General features: G+C 44.5%; 1 protein-coding gene and 1 non-coding gene across 4 annotated transcripts in view; one reads left to right on the top strand and one right to left on the bottom strand.

The window, feature by feature from the left end:
• Positions 1-18,109, top strand: part of ZBTB5 (zinc finger and BTB domain containing 5) — a 42,086-nt gene that overhangs the window by 8,175 nt on the left and 15,802 nt on the right. The window contains exon 1 of one of the 3 annotated variants that reach the window (XM_010350783.3): positions 1,549-17,859. The exons of the other annotated variants lie outside the window; for them this stretch is intronic. The gene's annotated coding sequence lies outside the window, so the exon portion shown is untranslated. Of the gene's footprint in view, positions 1-1,548; positions 17,860-18,109 lie in introns of those variants that run through there. 3 annotated transcript variants of the gene reach the window in all.
• LOC120366490 (small nucleolar RNA SNORA48) lies at positions 17,735-17,869 on the bottom strand. Its single transcript, XR_005581144.1, has one exon. It is a non-coding gene; the product is annotated as a small nucleolar RNA SNORA48 (small nucleolar RNA).

Here is an 18,109-nt window from a genome sequence, read left to right as displayed (position 1 = left end):
GCTGAACTAACCTTGGGAGGAACTTAGGTGACAGTTTATAGTTTGAGTCATAGTTTGAAGCAAAGTAACAGCCCTTTCCCAAAACAAATCTCCTCCTTCCCTGGGGACTAGACTGCCTTTGTAGGACTAACATTAGCCATAAGATTAGAAATTAGCACTTTGGGCTGGGCGAAGTGGCTCACACCTGTAATCCTAGCACTTTGGGAGGCCTGGTGGGTGGATCACCTGAGGTCAGGAGTTCAAGACCAGCCTGGCCGTCATGGTGAAACCTCATCTTTATTTAAAAAAAAAAAAAGAAAGAAATTAGCACTTTAGGAGGCCAAGGTGGATGGATCACCTGAGGTCAGGAGTTTGAGACCAGCCTGGCCAACATGGTGAAACCCATCTCTACTAAAAATACAAAAAATTAGCCAGGCTTGGTGGTGCATGCCTGTATTCCCTGCTACTTGGGAGGCTGAGGCAGGAGAATCACTTGAACCCAGGAGGCAGAGGTTGCAGTGAGCCAGGATCACGCCATTGCACTCCAGCCTGGGCAAAAAAAGCGAAACTCCGCCTCAAAAAAAAAATTAGAAATTGTGATTCAGGAGTTATGCAGCTGGAGGCTACAAGATTGTGACCCTCTCTAAACTCCTAAGATCAATGCTTGAGATATTTTGCAGACCCTGCATTTGATGAATCAGCTGGCACTACCCAGATCAATAAACTTGCTCCTCTAATCTTGTGGCCCCTACCCAGGAACTGATTGAGCACAAGAAGACAGCTTCAGCTCCCTATGATTTCATCTCTGAGTTGACCAATCAGCACTTCCAGCTCACTTGCTTCCCCCCACCCACCAAATTGCCCTTAAAAACTCTGATCCCTGGCTGGGCGCGGTGGCTCAAGCCTGTAATCCCAGCACTTTGGGAGGCCGAGGCGAGTGGATCACCAGGTCAAGAGATCAAGACCGTCCTGGTCAATATGGTGAAACCCCGTCTCTACTAAAAATACAAAAAAAAGTAGCTGGGCATGGTGGCACATGCCTGTAATCCGAGCTACTCAGGAGGCTGAGGCAGGAGAATTGCCTGAACCCAGGAGGCGGAGGTTGCGGTGAGCCGAGATCGCGCCATTGCACTCCAGCCTGGGTAACAAGAGCGAAACTCCGTCTCAAAAAAAAAAAAAAAAAAAAAAAAAACCTCTGATCCCTGAATGCTTGGGGAGACTGATTTGAGTAATAAATAAAACTGGTCTCTTGCACAGCTGGCTCTACATGAATTACTCTTTATTGCAGTTCCCCTGTCTTGATAAATCGGCTCTGTCTAGGCAGGGGGCAAGGTGAACCCCTTGAGTGGTTACAGTGGGAGAAGATAAATCTCATCCTGTCTCCTCCTTCCTACCTCTCCCTAGTTTGGGAGACCTCTTCCAAGCTGAGGTCTCTTGTCAGGAACAAAGGCTTGGCATTGTGGTCTATGATGATAGCATGTGGCATTGGCAGCAAGAGAGGATTTGAGAAACAATTCTTTTTTTTTTTTTTTTTTTTTGAGACGGAGTTTCGCTCTTGTTACCCAGGCTGGAGTGCAATGGCGCGATCTCGGCTCACCGCAACCTCCGCCTCCTGGGTTCAGGCAATTCTCCTGCCTCAGCCTCCTGAGTAGCTGGGATTATAGGCACACACCACCATGCCCAGCTAATTTTTTTTGTATTTTTATTAGAGACGGGGTTTCACCATGTTGACCATGGTTGGTCTCGATCTCTCGACCTCGTGATCCACCCGCCTCGGCCTCCCAAAGTGCTGGGATTACAGGCTTGAGCCACTGCGCCCGGCCGAGAGGATTTGAGTAAAAGAAGGGGAGAAGAAAAACCCTTCCTGCCACCTCTTCCAGAGCACTTGCTCTCATTTTCACTCCCTTTATTGTCATCTTGCACATGTCTTTTCACCCGCACCTCCAGCCCTTGACCCTGACTCTGCCTTTCAGCTCCATCCCTTTACTCCCTCCAGTCCCCTGATATCCTTATTCCTAGCCCTTGTTTATGCTCACAACTACATTCTTTTTATTTTTTATTTTTTTCTGAGACAGAGTCTTGCTCCGTCACCCAAGTTGGAACACAATGGCATGACCTCAGCTCACTGCAACCTCTGTCTCCCAGGTTCAGGCAATTCACCTGCTGCAGCCTCCCGAGTAGCTGGGATTACAGCTGTGTGCCATTATGCCTGGCTTTTTTTTTTTTTTTTTTTTTTTTTAAATTTTTAAAATTTTTAGTAGAAACAGGGCTTCACCATGTTGGCCTGGCTGGTCTCAAACTTCTGACCTAGTGATCTACCTACCTCAGCCTCCCAAACTTTTGGGATTACAGGTGTTAGCCACTGTGCCTGGCCTTGTTTATTTTAATTTTAATAGAGATGGGATCTTGCTATGTTGGGCAGGGCATTCTCAAACTCCTGGCCTCAATCCTCCCACCTTGGTCTCCCAAAGTGCTGACATTTATAGGCGTGAACCACTGTGCCCAGCCTCAGCTACATTTGTTCCCTCCTCTGAGTGTCATATTAATCACTGGGCCCATGTCTTACTGGGGGTTGCTCCCATTACAGCATAGCTGGACCTGGGTCATACAGCTGCTTCTTCACTTATTGAACTAGTTGGGTAATGTTAGCCCTAGATATGCATAGAGAGTCACTTCTTGGGAGTTGTACATAAGAGGTAGTATGTGTAAAGTACCTATAGAACCTGGCTTTTAGTAGGTATTCAACCCTCTCGTCTTTCCCTTTCATCACCCAGCTACTAGAAGCACAGTAGTAAGTGACGGTGCAGTGTTAATTAACAAGGCAGTGGTGGTTTGGCAGTTTGCTACCACAGTGACAGGTTAAAAGGATACTCTGAGTGATCCTAGGAGGTTATGTTATTGCTAGGGAAAGGCTGGGCAGTTTATTCCACAAATTTGAGTAACTCACCGTATGTGTAAGTTGAAGGTTGCCTTTACACTAAAGTTATATATATATAATTTTTTTTTTTTTTTTGAGGTAGGGTCTCTGTTGCCCAAGCTGGAGTGCAGTGGCGTGATCTGAGATCATAAGCCTACTGGGTTCAAGTGAGTCTCCTGTCTCCGCCACCTGAGTAGCTGGGATTACAGTTGTGTGCCACCACACCCAGCTAATTTTTGTATTTTTTTAGTAGAGATGAGGTTTCACCATGTTTCTTGTCCAGACTGGTCTGGAACTCCTGAGCTCAAGTGATCCACCCACCTTGGCCTCCCAAAGTGCTAGGATTACAGGCATGAGCCACCACACCTGACAATAAGACATTTTTTATAAGAAAACTTTTCTGGGGAGGGGAGGAAAAAAAAAACTTTTCTAAAAAAGTAGTGTAGAAAGTGGCTATTTATTTATTTATTTATTTATTTTGAGATGGAGTCTCACTCTGTTGCCCGGGCTGGACTTCTGTGGCGTGATCTCAGCTCACTGCAACCTCTGCTGCCCGGATTCAAGCAGTTCTCCTGCCTCAGCCTCCCGAGCAGCTGGGACTGCAAGCGCATGACACTATGCCTGTCTAATTTTTTGTATTTTTAGTAGAGACAAGATTTCACCATGTTAGCTAGGATGATCTTGATCTCCTGACCTTGCGATCCGCATGCCTTGGCCTCCCAAAGTGCTGGGATTACAGGCGTGAGCCACTACACCCGGCCGAGAGTAGCATTTTTTTAAAAGTAAACTTTATCTTTTCTAATAGTTTTAGATTTACAGAAAATTGCAAAGATAGTATTTTTGTATACCCACACCTGGTTCACTAACATCTTAACATTAGTATGGTATGTTATAGTTAATGAACCACTATTATTATAATATTATTACCTAATATTATTAACTAAGATTTATTGTTTATTCAGATTTTTATTAGTTTTAATATTCTTTATTCTAAGATCCCATCCAGGTTAGGGTAACTACCCAGTAGATTCACCTTACCTGCTGCCTAGACAGAGCCAATTTATCAAGATGGGAATTGCAATAGAGAAAGAGTAATTCATGCAGAGCCAGCTGTGCTGGAGGACCGGAGTTTTATTGTTACTCAAATTAGTCTCCCCAAAAACTTGGGGATCAGAGTTTTTCAGTGAGTTGGGAGTGCTGATTAAAACTCCTAGGGAGTTGAAGCTGTTCTCTTGTGCTGAGTCAGTTCTTGGATGGGGGCCACAGAACTGGTTGGCAGGTCCAGGTGAGGCCATTAGGTTGTTAGAAATGCAAAAGCCTGAAACGGATAATAGTGATGTTATCTTCAAGAGTAATTGGGGAAATTGTAATTCTTATGACCTCTGTAATGACTTAATATTTAGAATTCCATCCCCTCTCATCCTAACTTGGTGGCTGGTGGCCTTTCATTCGTTTTACAAAAACAGTCTAGCTTTGGGAAAGCGCTGTTATTTAAACTGTAAACTAAATTCCTCCTCAAGGCTAGTTTGGCCTATTCCCAGGAATAGATAACAGTTTGGAGGTTAGAACCGAGATGGAGTTGGTTAGGTTTGATATCTTTCAGTATCATAATTTCCTTAGTTAAAATTTTGCAAAGGCAGTTTCAGTAGCACATCATATTTAGTCATCATGTCTCCTTAGGCTCCTCTTGGCTGTGAAAGTTTCTTATATGTAAACCACAAAGTATTCAAGACAAGTCTCAATCAGTTTACAAAGTTTATTTTGCCAAGTTTAAGGACGAGGTCCTGATGACATGTGCCCAAGGTGGTTGGGGTACAGCTTGCCTTTATACATTTTAGGGCGACACAATACATTTCTTTATGTGTACATGTACGATTTACATTGGTTAAATCTGAAAGGGTGGAACAACTCAAAGGTGGGGGGTGTTCCAAGTTATAGGCAGATTTAAACATATTGTGATTGGCAGTTGGTTGAAAGAGTTGTTATCTATAGAAAAGAATGTCTGGGTTATGCTAAGGGGTTGCAGAGATCTAGGTTTTTATCATGTACATGAAGCCACCAAGTAGCAGGCTTTTTTTTTTTTTTTTGAGATAGAGTCTCACTCTATTGTCCAGGCTAGAGTGTAGTAGCGCGGTCTCAGCTCGCTGCAACCTCAGCCTCCCAGATTCAAGCGATTCTCCTGCCTCAGCCTCCTGAGTAGTTGGGATTACAGGCACGCACCACCATGCCCAACTAATCCTTTTTTTTTTTTTTTGGTTTCACTGTGTTAGCCAGGATAGTCTTGACCTTGTGATTCACCTGCCTCAGCCTCCCAAAGTGCTGGGATTACAGGCGTGAGCCACCGCTCCTGACCAGGATTTAGAAAGAATATAGACTGTAAATGTTTCTTTCTTTTCTTTCATTTTATCCGGCCCAAAATGTCAGATTCTAAATGTTTCTTATCAGACTTAAGGTCTGTGTTGATGTTACTGCTGGAAGGGTATAAAGAGGCATGTCCAACCTCTATTTGCCATTGTGGCCTGAACCAGTCTATCAGGTTAAAGTTTATGGTGTCCTGGCCAAGGAGGGAGTCCATTCACATGGTTGCAGGGGTCCTCTGAATTTCAGTAACTTTGATAGAGTATGAGTCAGGCATTGCATATATGGAAAAACCCTTTAAACCATGATTTTCCTCTGTTTTCACACTGCAACAATCATCATAGAAGAAGACTTCTATGGCCTAACGTGTGGGCTTTTTCCCCCCACACATTAAGGGCTGTGGACACCAACTGGGTGTCCTCCAATTCAGTTCCGGCACTGTTGAAACAAGGAACTTAACCGTTACCCCTTCACGGGCCTTGTGAGGGGGGTGTCTTGCTTATAACTTGGCCCACTACTCTCAACCCCTCATGGCAGGGAAAGCACACAGGTGAGTGGATGCAGAGCCTAGAGCAAGCGCTGTTGGGCACCGTCAGGAGCAAAACTTCATGTGGCCCTGTGGCAGTGTCTGGGGGTACCCACGAGCCCTGAAGCCCCAGAGGGTGTGTGTTACAGTGCGCTCTTTTAGCTTTGACATCCACAGATGGCTTAAGTGTTAACAGCTCAGTGGCGGGTCAGTGTGACAGCCTTTTGCACATAGACCTGAGTCCTTGTCTAGCATCCAGGAGGAAGGAGGTCACACAAACAAATTGAAGGGTGGTGAATGGGCAGGACTTTATTGCCAATGAAAGTGGCTCTCAGCAGGAAGGGGAGCTTGAAGGGGTTTGGAGCAAGAAGGTGATCTTCCCCTAGAATCCAGCTGTCTCGCTGTCAAGCTGTCCCTCTGAAGTCAAGCTGCTTCTCTCCAGCATCCAGCTGCTGCTGCTCTTCTTCTCTGCGCTCTGCCAGTGGGTCAGGGATTTTTTTTTTGTACAGGATAGCGAGTTGGGTGGGCCATTGGTGGTTTTGGAAAAGACATTTGAGTGGGAAAACAGGAATGCAATTTCTCACTTTGGGCTCTGGTTCTAGGCTTGAGGGTAGGGCTTTGCCAGGTACCTGACCCTTTTCTGCCTAGAATTTCCTTGCCTCCTGCCCCTTTCACTTACCTACCCAGAGATAGTGTCAGGTTCACAAGTTGAGGGCTCAGTTCCCCAAGACTGCCTTTCTCTCTCCAACACCAATGGCAAGTCCAGGCCTCCTGACCTACCAGCTTCAAGTTGGGGTTCCCATACCCGCCTCTTTGGATTCAATTAATTTGCTAGAGTGGCTCACAAAACTCAGGGAAACATGTTTACCAGTTTGTTGTAAAGGATATTGCAACAGATACAGATTAAAGGACGTATAGGACGAGGTCTAGAGCTTCCACGCCCTCCCTGGGGCACCACCCTCCAGGAACTTCCCCGTGTTCAGCTCTCCAGAAGCTCATTGAACCCCGTCCTCTTGGATTTTTATGACGCTTCATGCCGTCAGCATTCCTTTTCCAGGGTGTACAGTGGGAACCTCTCATGGGAGGATTTTGAGATCCACAATCAGAAAGGTGGGGAAACATTAGAATGAAAGGAAGGCAGGAGAAGGTCAGAGGCTTGGCCCTGAGGTCTAGCACACCCAACATTATAACAAAAGACTGTAACAAGGGCTGTGGGAACTATAAGCCAGGAACTATGGAGGAAAACCACAGCAATTTTGTAGAATGTCCCACAATTGAGATTTGTCTGATGTTTTCCTCATGATTACACTGGGATTATGGGTTTTTTGGGGGAAGAACACAGGGGCAAGGTGCCATTCTCAATCACATCAACATGTGGTGCATACTAAGGTATGCTATCAACATGACTTACCCTTGATGTTGCCCTTGGTCACCTGGCTGAGATAGTATTTTTAGATTTCTCTAATCCAAAGTTAACTCTTTTCCTTCCCTTTCCTTACCTGGAAGGAAGTCACTGTACTGCCCACACTTAAGGAGTGAGGAATTATGCTCTACCTCCTTGAGGGCAGAGTATTTACGTGAATTCTTATGCATGGGAGATTTGTCTCCTTGGTCTACTTATTTAATCAGTCACATATCAGTATTTTAAAATATGTATTTATTATTTGCTCACATTGTTTCAGCTTTGACTATTGGGAAGTCTTTCTCCTGTTGACACCTGCATCCCTTTCACATACTTCCATTTTCATGTTATTTTGTTGTTTTTAAGCAATTCCTTACTTTCTTGTGCTCCGAGATACTCCAGGCTTATTTTGTTAATTTGCTGTCCTACTCCTAGAATCAGCCATTTCTTCAAGGAGCTCTGGCTGTTTTTATTGAAAAATAGAACTTAAAACCAAGGTCTGGGCACTAGCAATACTCAAGAGTGGCATTATTATACTTTTTTTTTTCTTTTAAGAGATAGGGTAAAGCACGGTGGCTCACGCCTATAATCCCAGCACTTTGGGAAGCCTAGGTGGGTGGATCACCTGAGGTCAAGACCAGCCTGGCCAACATGTTGAAACCCTGTTATTAAATATAAAAATTAAATATAATATAAAAAAATTAAATATAAAAATTAGCTGGGCATGGTGGCACACATTTGTAATTTCAACTACTCGGGAGGCTGAGGCAGGAGAATCATTTGAACCTGGGAGGCAGAGGTTGCAGTGAGCCGAGATTGCGCCACCAGACTCCAGCTTGAGTGACAGAGTGATGTAGGGTCTCACTCTGTCACCCAGTCTGGAGTACAGTGGCATGATCACAGCTTGCTGCACCCTTGAACTCCTGGGCTCAAGCAATCGTCCTACTCTGCCTCCTGAGTAACTGAAACTACAAGTGTGTACCACCATGCCCAGCTAAGCTAATTTTTGTTTTTGTGTGTGTATGTGTAAATGAATTAATGAGACAGGGTCTGACTGTTGCCCAGGCTGGAGTATAGTGGTGCAGTCATAGCTCACTGCAGCCTTGAACTCCTTGGTTCAGGTGGTCCTCCCTGGCCTCAGCCTCCTGAGTAGCCAAGACTGTAGGCACTTACCACCACGTCCAGCTAATTTTTATTTTATTTTTTTAAGAGACAGGGTCTTGCAGTATTGCCCAGGCTGGAGTATAGTGGCAGGATCACGGCTCATTGCAGCCTCAACCTCTTGAGCTCAAGCCATCCTCCTACCTCAGCCTCTCATGTAGCTGGGACTACAAGTGTGCACCACCATGCCTGGCTATTTTTTTCTTTTTTTAAATTTTTGTAGAGACAGGGTCTTGCTATTTTGTCCAGGCTGGTCTCCAACTCTTGGCTTGAAGTGATCTTTCCTTGGCCTCCCAAAGTATTGGGATTACAGGCATGAGCCACATAATTAAAAAAAAAATTTTTATAGAGACAGTGCTCACTGTGTTGCCCAGGTTTGTCTCTAATTCCTGGCTTCAAGTGATCCTCTTGCTTTGGCCCCCCAGAGTGCTGGAATTACAGGCTGAGAATTAGGGGCCGGCATGTCCAGCCCCTGTTTTACAGTTTTTTCTTTTTCTTTTTTTTTTTTTTTAAGATGGAGTTTCACTCTCGTTACCCAGGCTGGAGTGCAATGGCGCGATCTCAGCTCACCGCAACCTTCGCCTCCTGGGTTCAGGCAATTCTTCTGCCTCAGCCTCCTGAGTAGCTGCCACCATGCCCAGCTAATTTTTTGTATTTTTAGTAGAGACGGGGTTTCACCATGTTGACCAGGATGGTCTCGATCTCTTGACCTTGTGATCCACCCGCCTCGGCCTCCCAAAGTGCTGGGATTACAGGCTTGAGCCATCACACCCGGCTATTTTTATTTTATTTTTTAAGATGGGGCTTCACCATGTTGGTCAGGCTGGTCTTAAACTCGCAACCTCAGGTGATCCACCCGCCTTGGCCTCCAAAGTGCCTGGATTACAGGCGTGAGCCACCACACCCGGCCAAGTGCTTTTTCTTGAGGCAACTAGTATTTAAGAATGCAGCACAAAAACTTCAGGTATACTTCCCATTTTATCACACATATTGAAAACAGGTACTCAAGAGTCAAGACTTAATAACAAATGTAGGGAAGAGGAGGCTGGGACTCCATTGGAGTGAACAGTCGGGTAGTAGTAGCTGTGTCCAGCACAGATGTCAGGCATTCTGGCCTGATTGTTCCTGCTGCCTAGCGTAGTTTATTCCCAGCTCAATCTTATGTGTCCAGCCTTCCCATCATTCCATGATCAAACCAATAGCCTTTCAGTAAATTACTTTTATGTTTAACTAGGATCACTTTCTGTTGCTACAACCCATAACCCTGGCTGATGTTCTGCTTAAGAAAACCCAAAATACTTTTTAAGAAAGTAATCTGAAAAGTGATGATGGTCTTTAGTTCAAAATTATGTGCCTCATGGTTAACCTGATGACATGCAATTATTAACATCAGTTGTGAGCAGTCACTATCCAATACCTACCTTTCTAGCCTTAATGTTTTCCAGCCAAACCAAATACATTGCTTTCACCACCTCAACTACTTCTCCACTTTTACCTCTGTCTAGAACAGGCGTACCCAAACTACGGTCCGAGGGCCACATGCGGCCCCCTGAGGCCATTTATCTGGCCCCCCCGCCGCACTTCAGAAAGAGGCACCTCTTTCATTGGTGGTCAGTGAGAGGAGCACAGTATGTGGCGGCCCTCCAACGGTCTGAGGGACAGTGAACTGGCCCCCTGTGTAAAAAGTTTGGGGACACCTGGTCTAGAATGTACTTTCCTTCTCCAAACCAAGACCTAGCTCTGTTGTCAATGCCACCGTGAAGCTAGAAATAACCTTTGCCTTCTCCAAACTATTGAGAGGTTCCTTAACCTCTTATGTGGCACTTAATGCTTTCTACTTTGTAATGTCGTTATTCATGTATATCTTATTTCCACTAAACACCTGTGGCAGTACTGTCCCATACAAATCTGTGCTCCACAGCACTTAACGTTGAACAAGTAAGCACTTTAAAACATTAGATGATGCTGGCATGGTGGCTCACACCTATAATCTCAGCACTTTGGGAGGCCAAGGCAGGAGGAATGCCTGAGCCCAGAGTTCGAGACCAGCCAGAGCAACATAGTGAGACCTGACTCTACAAAAAAATTTAAAAATAATCTGGGCGTGGTGACATGTGCCTGTAGTACCAGTATTTGGGAGGCTGAGGTGGGAGAGTCACTTGAGCTAGGGAAGTAGAGTCTACAGCAGGCATCCCCAAACTTTTTACACAGGGGGCCAGTTCACTGTCCCTCAGACCGTTGGAGGGCCGCCACATACTGTGCTCCTCTCACTGACCACCAATGAAAGAGGTGCCCCTTCCTGAAGTGTGTTGGGGGGCCGGATAAATGGCCTCAGGGGGCCGCATGTGGCCCGCGGGCCGTAGTTTGGGGACGCCCGGTCTACAGTGAGCTGTGATCACACCACTACACTCCATCCTGGGTAGCAAAGCAAGACCGTGTCTCAAAAACAAAACAAACATAAAATGTTACATGAATGAACTTGTGTAGCAAATACACAAGTACCTTTATGGGCTATTGAGGTCCCCTGAGCTGCATATCCCCTCCATTACCTAGCTCCAAGCTTGCTGGGCCTCTTTTTCCCCTTAGTGGGTCAGCTGTCTCTTTTTGCAGCTGTCAGCTTACCTCATTTAAGCAGCTATGCCTTGCTCTCATTCTGGAGTTGCTGCTTCAGTTAGGTTAGGGAACTAGAAAAACTTGAATTTTGGCCTGGCACAGTGACGCACACCTGTAATCCCATTACTTTGGGAGGCCAAAATGGGCAGATCACCTGAGTTCAGGAGTTCAAGAACAGCCTGACCAACATGGAGAAAACCCATCTCTACAAAAATACAAAATTAGCCAGGCATGGTGGTGCATGCCTGTAATCCCAGCTGCTCGGCAGACTGAGGCAGGAGAATCACTTGAGCCCAGGAGACGGAGGTTGCAGTGAGCCAAGATTGTGCCATTGCACTCCAGTCTGGGTAACAAGAGTGAAACTACATCTCAAAACAAAAACAAAAACAAAAACAAAAACTTGAATTTTGTTTCAAACAAAAGACTGTGAGGGCTTCACGGACTTTCCTATGAGGAAATCTTTCATACATAGTCTTTGATCTTTATTTTGGATATTCTGAGACTTTATTTCTGGTTTTTGGCTGATTTTAGAGATGTGATTCTCAGAAAAGTGATTGTTGGGTAATATACTTTATCCGTATATAGCAAAAGTTCATTCAGCAAATAATTTACGGAGTATTTTATGTCAGGCACTTTGAGAGAGAAAATACAGTTCCTGCTCTCAATGAGCTGTTTTAGTAGAAAAAGCATTTGAATTTGTACTAGGAATATAAGTAGGGCGCCAATACCTTTTCTTATTCAAACTGAGTTATAGAATTCTAGGTCAATTCATCCCTAGGGATTTTGGCCTGGAAAACAAGGTGGCAATGTGGGGAGAATTGGAGAGTGGGGTGAGATGGTAAGATCTTTTATCATTAATTAGCCTGCTCTCTCAGTCATGCTCATCTTTAGTCACTAGTGGATTTTCCTGTTTTATAGACTTAATCTGTTCAATTTCTGAGCCAACCATGACAGAGCAGAACCACAGATATTATGACATTAGTCATGCTGACAGATCTGGTTTCTTGTGGTTAACCCATACATCATTGTGCCTACCTAGTTCCAGCCTTCCCCTACTCCCACTTTGCTGGTCAAATCAGAACAATGGATGTATGTTCCAGTACTCCACTCTGCCTGACTTGGAGCCCTGTCAGATATCTTAGTCTGGGACAGATGCAGTGGCTCACACCTGTAACCTCAACACTTTGGGAGGTTGAGGCAGGCCCAGGAGTTTGAGACTGGCCTGAGCAACATGGAAAAACCCCATATTTACAAAAAACACAAAAATTAGCCAGGCGTGGTGATGTGTTCCTGTAGTCCCAGCTACCCAGGAGGATGAGATGGGAGTATCACCTGAGCCTGGGAGGTCAAGCCTGCAGTGAACTGTGATCAGGCTGAACTGGAGTACAGCCACTGTACTCCAGCCTGGGTGACAGAGTGAGACCATGCCTTAAAAAAAAAAAATCCTAGCCTGCACTTTAGGAGCATATGGCAGGAGGATTTTCTTGAACCCTGGAGTTCAAGAGCAGCCTGGGCATATTGAGACCTCATCTGTATTTTAAAAATCCTAGCCTACTTGAGTGGGACCTTGCTTTGTTTTGCTCCCTGACATTTGTTTTCATCTATATCATCTCTACAAGTAGAGGAAATGTTCTGTTTAGTTCTTTTTCTGCTGATGAAATGGGAGGGTTCTCTGACCTCCCCCCGACCCCAACCATTGCAGGACTTTCGACAAGGGTGTGGCTCGTCTGTTTGGCTTCTGCCATAGCTGCTAAAACGCCTTATAGGAGAAGGAGCACAGAGACAGGCAGGGGCAGGAGCTGAGGCAAGCTCTTTTAGGCTCTGACCCCACAGTGGCATCTAGGGGTGGGTGCCTGCGGCTCCTGAAGCCCCAGTAGGCATGCTGCAGTGTTCTTTCAGCTTTGCTGTCCGCAGATGGAGTGCCTTCTTGGTACTTGGGTTCCTGTCTGGCATCCAGGAAGAATGAGGTCACACATGGACTTGAAGGATGGTGTATGTGGGGATTTTATCGGGTGATGGAGTGGCTCTCAGTGGGATGGTTAGGGAGCTGGAAAGGGTATGGAGCAGGAAGATGATCTTCCCCTGGAGTTTGGCTATCCTGCGGCCGATCTCTCTGACCATCCCCTGTTGAATGGCTCTTGACATTCAGACTTTCCTCTTCTCTCCTTCTTTGCTGCACTCCTCTTTTTCTCATTTGCCTGTGGAACCTGGTGTTTGGGGTTTATATAAATACAGGATCGCAAGGCATGGCAGGCCAAAAGGCAACATTTGGGCACAAAAAATAGGAATGCCTGATTATTTAGGGCCGTAGGTTTCCAGGTTTGAGGGTGGTGCCTTAGCTGGGGTACTGCCCTCTTTTTCCCAGTATTTCCCCGTCTTCTGTCGTTATCACTAGGGTTTTTGTTTTTGCTCAGCCCACACAGAAGTAGGATTTGCTAGGGTTTTATCTAGATTGGGCTGCTGAATGTTAAGGATTCCTTAGAAAGTTAACTGGCTTTCTGTAGGTGGCAACTGTGTGGATCCTTACTGGCAGACAAGCAGCAAATTACTTTATATGGTAGTAGATGATGTTTGAGTATGGGTGCAGTTTTTGTTATGAATGAATTATATTATTGAGAAGCCTGTGGGTATGTCATTATATAAATTAAATAGTTTAAAATGTGCTGGCTTGTTCTCCAAAGACACAAGGAACTTTTTTTATTAGCCTAAGTAAAGCATTATTAGAAAAGTAAATCTAGTGAGAAAAGTCAACTTTTGATGTTCACGTTAATATAACGGACAGTAATATGAGTGTATTTTTAAAATTATATTTAGTTTTGAAATTCCTAAATATTTGTTCCCACAGATAACAAATACTGTACTATATGTTTGTTTTGGGTCAGACACAGTTATACATCAGTAGATTGCTTGCCACATCTCTAGCTATACTAACTCATATTGTCACATTTTGGAGTCTTTGAAGGAGAACTGAAGCCTTTTCCCTTGGTTAGAAGGCTTCAGACAGGCAGCTTTGGGTAAAACTCTTATTTACTCAGACTGAGCTCTGTTAAGGCTTTTAGACTGGCCCTCTGACTTTGCTAGAGTTACTTGAGAGTTTTGAATAACAGTGATCTTGATTCATGATTCTCTTCCGTCAGAGCAGATAATAGCAAATTTTATATCCCCCAAATGAACTGAATTTTAAAAATACTTCTTCTAGATCTAAAGTTCTAAAGGTTTTGAGATAGCTGTATTATATAGGTTTTCCTGGGAGATGTAATTTGAACTTCATGTTCGACTATGTGGCAGAGATCCAATATAAACCAGGTTAAGGTAAAAGTGGAATTCACTGGCTCATGAAACAAGTCCTAGGGTGATGCTAACTTTAGTCATTCCTGGATCCCAGAGTCTTGATACCTTCTGGACACTATTTTTGGTATCTCTTTCTTCTGTGTTGGCTTCATTCTCAAACAGGCAGTGGTTACTCTCAGTGCTAGATTTATATCTCCCTCATAGTTTATAATCTGGGTGAAAATAGACTCTTTCTTGATAGTATCAGCAAAAGTCTGCAGGCAGATTCTATTGGCAGAACTTGGGTCACATACCCATGTCTGAAACAATCACTGTAATCAAGGAGAGTGGGTACCAACTTGGCTGGGTCTCCCTGGATCCTGTGTGTCCTGGTGAACTCAGGGGTTTGTGGCAGTTCCATCTGTACTACATGGACTTATGGACTGCGAATGGGTGGGAAGTGATTTCCTTCAAAGATGTAGACAGACCCCCCTCCCCTAAAAGGTGGAGATAGTATTTGAATGTTGATTGTGGGGAGACATGGTAAGAAGTTTCACACCATTACAGTTACTTAGTGCTGTGTAACAATTCTCCTGAAAACTTCACTTCACAGTAGCTCACACCTGTAGTGCCAACACTTTTGGAAGGCTGAGGCAGAAGGATCCCTTGAGGCAGAAGGATCCCTTGAGCCCAGGAGTTCGAGACCAGCCTGGCCAACATAGGGAGGACTGTGTCTCTACAAAAATAAGAAAAAAACTGCATGTAGTGGTCCACACCTGTGGTCCCAGCTAACAAGAGGTCGAGGTGGGATGATTGCTTGAGCCCAGGAGTTCAAGGCTGTAGTGAGCTGTATCTGTGCCATTGCACTCCAGCCTGGATGACAGAGCAAGACCTGTCGCTATTTAGAGAGAGAGGCCAGATGTGGGGGCTCCTGCCTGTAATCCCAGCACTTTAGGAGGCCGAGGAAGGAGGATCCCCTGGAATTGGGAGTTCAAGACCAGCCTGCCCAACATGAAGAAGCCCTGTCTCTACTAAAAATACAAAATTAGCCAGGCGTGGTGGCACATGCCTGTAATCTCAGCTACTTGAGAGGCTGAGGCAGAATTGCTTCAACCTAGGAGGCGGAGGTTGCAGTAAGCCGAGATCATGCCATTGCACTCCAGCCTGGGCAACAAGAGCGAAACTCAGTCTCAATACATAAATAAGTAAATAAATAAATAAAATAAAATGAGAGAGGACATACATGTGGCATCTTAGAATCCAATAAAGGAATAGAGATTGCTTGTTTACCTAATGGTTATGGGACAGGGGTAGGGGATTGAGAGTGCAACATATGTGATATAAGTATACAAGGATAGTTCTTACTAACAGATAGTAGCTTCTGTTTATCCGTATGGTCACATGTTAGTTTATTCTTTAGTATCACCAAGTGTGTGTAGCAGATACTGTGGAGCTGTGACCAGATCCCCTTGATCCTTTTTACCAGTTCTGTGCACCTATCCTGAAGCTACTGTGTGCTTAACAGCTTGCATCTGTGACTCTTGGGTGACCGGCATCACTTTGTGCATGGGCCCAGAGAACCAGAAGTGCCTGGCAGTTTACATTGCTCTGAGGAGGCTCTAGTCATTGACTGAGTGACTGCAGGGCTATGAAAGACTGGTACCTTTGCCTTGAGGTGGCTCAAACTCAAAGGCATTATTTATACTACAGAGCTCCCCTGCTAGATCATGCTAAGGCTGGAATTTGCCCCAGAGCACACGTTTACTTGGCTGCTGCTTCCTCCTCCTGCTCCCTACTCCCATTTTTTCCTGGGAACAACTTCTTGATAAATCACTTGCACTCGAATCTTTCTCCTATGGTTTGCTTCTGGAGAACCCTAATTAAGACAGTATGAATCTAAGCCTCCTTTGTATTCAGTCTTTGGAATCACTTTTGAGCTCCATATTAATAGTAATACACTGCTATTTCCAACTAATTATTGGAATATTGACTTTTAGGTTTTGGGGATGGCCCAAACATATATCAAAAATGATGCTAGTGTGCATTTGGCTTAACTGAATTTGGCTTAACTCATGGCCCCATTTTTACCATGAGTTATGCTTCTGTTATTAGATATTAAATAGCTTATCTTAAAATTTAGTCAGTGTAATTGAAACTGCCTTTGCAAAATTATAACAAAATTATGGCAGAAAGATATCAGACCTAACTGATCCCATCTTGCTTCTAACCTCTAACTGTTGTCATTCATTTCTGTCCGTAGGCCAAACTAGCCTTGGGAAGGAATTTAGTTTATAGTTTAAAGCTAATCTGTTCTTGTAAAACAAATGAAAAGGCCATAAGCAAGAAAAAAGAAATTAAAAAAAAGAAAAAAGAAAAGGCCATAAGCCACCAATTAGAATGAGAGGGGCTGGAATTCTAAATATTACCAGCCATCATTACATAGGTCATAAGAATTGCAACTTCCCCAGTTACTCTTGAAGATAACATCACTGTTGTGAAGCTCAGATCGGCCTTTTGAGATGTCTTTTCAGGCTTTTGCATTTCTGACCACGGGATGGGCTCACCTGGACCTGCCAGCCAGTTCTGTATCCTCCAGCCAGGAATTGACTTGGCATAAGAGGACAGCTTCGACTCCCTAGATTTTATCCCCAAGCCAACTGATCAGCACTTCCGACTCACTGGCCCCCTACCCACCAAATTATCCTTAAAAACTCTGATCCCTGGCCAGGCGTGGTGGCTGACGCCTATAATCCCAGCACTTTGGGAGGCCAAGGTGGGCGGATCACGAGGTCAAGAGATTGAGACAGTCTTGGCCAACATGGTGAAACCCCATCTCTACTAAAAATACAAAAATTAGCCGGGCATGGTGGCACATGCCTGTGGTCCCAGCTACTCGGGAGGCTGAGGCAGAAGAATCGCTTGAACCCAGGAGGCAGACATTGCAGTGAGCTGAGATTGCGCCACTGTACTCCAGCCTGGCGACAGAGCAAGACTTCGTCTCAAAAAAACAAACAAACAAACAAAAAAAACACACGCAAAAACCTCTGATCCCTGAGTTTTTGGGAAGACTAATTTGAGTCATAATACAACTCCGGTCCTCCCACACAGCCGGCTCTGCATGAATTACTCTTTCTCTATTGCAGTTCTCCTGTCTTGATAAATTGGCTCTGTCTAGAGAGGGGCAAGATAAACCTATTGAGCAGTTACACGATCACAGCAATAGATTGCTCTTCACTGCATGAATCATTCTTCCTGATCTGTTCAGAAAGATTTGGTATTTACCGTGTTAATAATTGCCTTACCTGGTTTGTGATACAGTGACTGTTTATGTCATTATTGCATCATAGGAAGCTTTCTGTCTCAAAATGATTTAAATAATAAAAGAATTATCCTTTCCATAACATTTGATAAATACTTCTTACAAAACTACTTAGTGCTGCAGCCTTTTAGGGGGTGATAATGATAGTTTTTTCTTTTTTCTTTTTCTTTTTTTTTTCTTTCTTCTTTCCTGTGTGTCCAAGGCATGAACCAGGCATAGGCACAGATCAAAAGCCAAGCTGGGATGAACAAGGAGTTGCTTTGTCCCTGGCTGACATGAGAGGGGCACCACCAACCAGACGCCACTCTATCCAGGTCAGGGACAATGACAGTTTTTTCTAATTGTGTATGGTTATAGTCTATTCAGGCTTTCTTTTTAAATTTATTATTATCTTACCAAAAGTATATGTAAAATTGTGCACTTTTTTTTTGAGACAGTCTCACTCGCACTCTATCACCCAGGCAGGAGTGCAGTAGCACTATCTTGGCTCTGTGCAACTTCCATCTCCCAGGTTCGAGTGATTCTTGTACCTCAGCCTCCGGAGTATTTGGGATTACAGGCATG

The sequence above is a fragment of the Saimiri boliviensis genome, chromosome 2 (assembly GCF_048565385.1).
Source record: "Saimiri boliviensis isolate mSaiBol1 chromosome 2, mSaiBol1.pri, whole genome shotgun sequence".
Lineage (NCBI taxonomy): Eukaryota > Metazoa > Chordata > Mammalia > Primates > Cebidae > Saimiri > Saimiri boliviensis.
The sequence above is the reverse complement of the archived record's forward strand: the minus strand, read 5'-3'. Positions and strand labels throughout refer to the sequence as shown.